This window comes from Aethalodelphis obliquidens, unplaced genomic scaffold (assembly GCF_003676395.1).
Source record: "Aethalodelphis obliquidens isolate GAN/ISIS:26980383/991018 unplaced genomic scaffold, ASM367639v1 scaffold27, whole genome shotgun sequence".
Lineage (NCBI taxonomy): Eukaryota > Metazoa > Chordata > Mammalia > Artiodactyla > Delphinidae > Aethalodelphis > Aethalodelphis obliquidens.
Window position 1 is genome coordinate 19,183,408 of NW_020837971.1, and position 3,872 is coordinate 19,187,279.

The 3,872-nt window shown below is 36.1% G+C and overlaps 1 long non-coding RNA gene across 3 annotated transcripts in view; it reads right to left on the reverse strand.

Moving 5' to 3' along the window:
* Nucleotides 1-3,872, reverse strand: part of LOC113629573 (uncharacterized) — a 135,122-nt gene that overhangs the window by 56,425 nt on the left and 74,825 nt on the right. The gene's annotated exons all lie outside the window — the stretch shown is intronic.

Sequence of the window (3,872 nt, forward strand, 5' to 3'; positions counted from 1 at the left end):
TTTTTTTTTTTTTTTTTTTTTGCGGTACGCGGGCCTCTCACTGCTGTAGCCTCTCCCGTTGCGGAGCACAGGCTCCGGACGCGCAGGCTCAGCGGCCATGGCTCACGGGCCCAGCCGCTCCACGGCATGTGGGATCTTCCCGGACCGGGGCACGAACCCGTGTCGCCTGCATTGGCAGGCGGACTCTCAACCACTGCGCCACCAGGGAAGCCCCTAGCGAGGTAGTTTTTTAAAGATACAATGGCAGGTAAGACACACTGATCATGTCTTTCATGGAGTTTGTATTCTAGTGGGAGAAGATAATCAGAAAGATATATAGAGAGATGAGAGAGAAAACAAACGGCCCTAAAGGAGATATATGGCTCAAGGAGAATTTATTTTCAAAGGAAACGTTCACAGAAGCATGTGTTAGTGCAGTATCCCAGCTGGGGGCAGCCCTGCTCTCACCATATGAGCCTATAAGGATGTAGGGAGAGCATGATTACTTGAATCCAGAAAGAAACAGGGTTCTGTACAGTTGGCCATTTTCAAAAGAACAGTGCCCTTAGGTAGAAGGACACATCCAGATACAAACTGGGAGGCATATTCTCAGTGCATACATCTGACAAAGGATGTGTATCTAGAACATATGAAGAATTCATACAACTAAATAAGAGGAAGACAAATAACCTAATAAAAATGGGCAAAATGTGTAGCTAATAAATACATGAAAAGATGCTCAACATCATTACTCACCATATAAATGCAAGTTAACATCACTATTTGCCAACTAGAATGGCTAAAATTAAAAGAAAAATGCCAAAGGAACCTCCCATCGGGCTGCTGGGAACGCAAAAATGGCACAACTACTTTGGAAAGTCGTTTGTCAGTTACTTATAAAGTTAAACATATATTTACCAAAAGACTCAGCAAAAGTATTTACCACCCACACCCCCAAAATGAAAACTTTGTCCACATAAAGACTTAACTTGAATGTTCATGGTAACTTTATTTATAATAGCCCCAAACTGAACACAACCCAAATGTCCACCAATAGGTGGATAAATTAATAAATACCAGCAATAAAAATGAAAAAGAAAACCCTATCAATACATGCAATTCCATGGACGAATTTCAGAAATAGTTTGCTGAGTAAAAGAAGTCAGACATAAAAAAAGCCTTTAGTCCACAGGACAGGATCAAGCCTTGAAGGGAGATTACGTGGACAGAGAAGAGAGTGAGCCCGATATTAGGTCCAGAGTCTAGAGTCCCTCAGTGCTTTCAAACCAAGGAGAAAAGGATCCAAAAAAGGAGTCTGAGAGGGAGCAGCCAGAGGGCTAGGAGGAGACCAGGAGAGAGGGCGTTTTGAGGAGGAGGCAGCGTCATCTGTCTGCACTGCTGCTGAGCCAGCAGGGAAACAGGACAGGACCAAGTGGGGTGCGCTGGTGACCTGGCAAGAGCTGCTGCCGTGGGGACCTGGGCAGAGGAGGAAGTGGAAACGCCAGTTCTCTTGGATGCGAGCAAGGCGTTTGCTTTGAAGTATTGCAGAAAATGGAGCAGAAGGTGATATGGAATCAAGGGAGGTGAACTTCTTTGTTATTTGCTATGTTTTCTTTGTTTGTTTGTTCATTCTAGGATTGGAGATACCATTCTGTAAATTGGGATGAGGTGGTAAAGAGAGAGAGAAAAATAAGTAGATTACTCAGGAGACAGAACAATTGCAGAAGAAAATGGAATGGAATTGCAACAATTTGAGGTTATTGAAAAATACTTATTTTTCCCTTTGATTTATTGATTGCTAACCATTTACTTGTAAATAAAAGTATCGCACCAAGAATCCCTTCATCGCTTATCTATCAGGAAACTGGAATCCCAGGTCCTCCTGGGGTATTCATTCTATAAACACCACTTTGATTTTACTTGTTGGGACAGTCATAGTTTATATTCTGGCATACTCATTCTGGTATATATGGTATGTACATATATTACATATATGACTATTATATGAGTATCAGACACCAAATAACACATCCTCACAAAATTAAAATTACAATGTCCTCAACTGGAAAGACCATGACATTCTAGGTCACTACAATGTCTTATTATTCTGTAAGAGACTGAATATTGCATGAAGAAACATCAAACTGTCATCAAACTATTTACTTGAGAACAGGTAAGGGAGCAAGAGAGTCAGAAAATTAATTAACTGTGAGGGCTCTTATAGAAGTGACAAGGAACAGAGAAGAATATTACCAGAGAAGTAAGCAGAGAATGCCTTTCTCAAGGCAATGGGGAGATAACCACACAAAGATAAGATGTATTAAAACTAGGAGACAGTCATACTCATGTGTACAACAATATTAGCAATTATCACTTGTATAGTATTTTATGCAATGATCAAAATGCAACAAAATTGGAAATTAATAGTTAAACATTTAAAATAGGAAAAGCAAGCAAAAACAAATTTAAATGACAAACTAGAAAAAACATATGGTCCACAAAGGGATAACAAACTTATAAAAGCTATAATAAATAAACAAAAAGAAATGGAATCAACAAGTTTTAATGAATAAAAATGTGAAGTTATTCATTAAAAAAGAAATACAAATAGGTATCAAAGTACAAAAAAAATGGTAGTAGAAACATTATAAAATGAAAAATAAAATGGACAGCTGTTTAAATAATCTTAATTGAGGACATGAATAGAGGGAAAAAGCATTCTTGTCTCTCACTAATGAGAGTATAATTTTGTGTGACTTTTTTGTAGGACTAGTTGCTAATATGAATCAAAAGCTTTAGAATGCCCTTAAAAATTGATCCAATAATTCAACTTACAGAATTTTCCTAGACAAATAATCAGAGAAATCCATAATGATTTTATGTACAGGAAAAAAGGGAGTAAATACTCCAAACATTCAATAAAATGGTGTCAGTTACATAAATTATCTTGTATTAATACAGTGCAAGTCTACAGGTCACTGTGGTAAAATATTCATGTTTTTTATGAAGTGGAAGAAGGTATTTCATAAAGCAGTATTTACAATATTACCTTAGTTTAATGTATTCTGCCTATGCTTAGAATAAAAATAAAAAGGATATACAACTAAAGGTTAATAATTGTTATCTCTGAATTGTGGAATAAAGTTATCTTCAGTTAATTGTGTTTTTCATATTTTTCTCCAATGTGTGGCAATCACACAAAATGCTATTTTTAAAATAAATCAATTTGTATATCTATTTTTTAAATCAATCTCTCAAATAACTATTGAGTTAAGGAGGAAAAATAAAAACACAAGAATATACATTTAGAAAATAACAAGAAAATCACACACTTCAGCCTAAATTTTACCCTAATCATAATTCCAAATAAAGAGGAGAAAATAAATAAAACAATCAAGAAAAGAGTGGCAACAAAGAAGTTCTCTTAAGAGAACAGGCATAATAAACCTAAACTAGAAATAATTAAAAATATATAATTAAGAAAAAGCTATGTTATTTTATTTTTTTAATTTATTTTTATACATTTTTAAAGGTTACGTTCCATTTACTGTCATTACAAAATATTGGCTATACTCCCCATGTTGTACAACACATCCTTGGGCCTGTCTTATACCCAATAGTTTGTACCTCCCCCTCCTCCACCCATATAGTGTCCCTCCTCCCCCTGCTGGTAACCACTAGTTTGTCCTCTGTATCTGTGAGTTTGCTTCTTTTTTATTATATTCACTAGTTTGTTGTATTTTTTAGGTTCCACATATAAGTGATATCATATAGTATTTGTCTTTCTCTGTCTGACTTATTTCACTACACATAATGCCCTCCAAATCCACCCATGTTGCTGCAAATGGCAGATTTTTTTTACGGCTGAATAATATTCCATTGTGTGTGTGTGT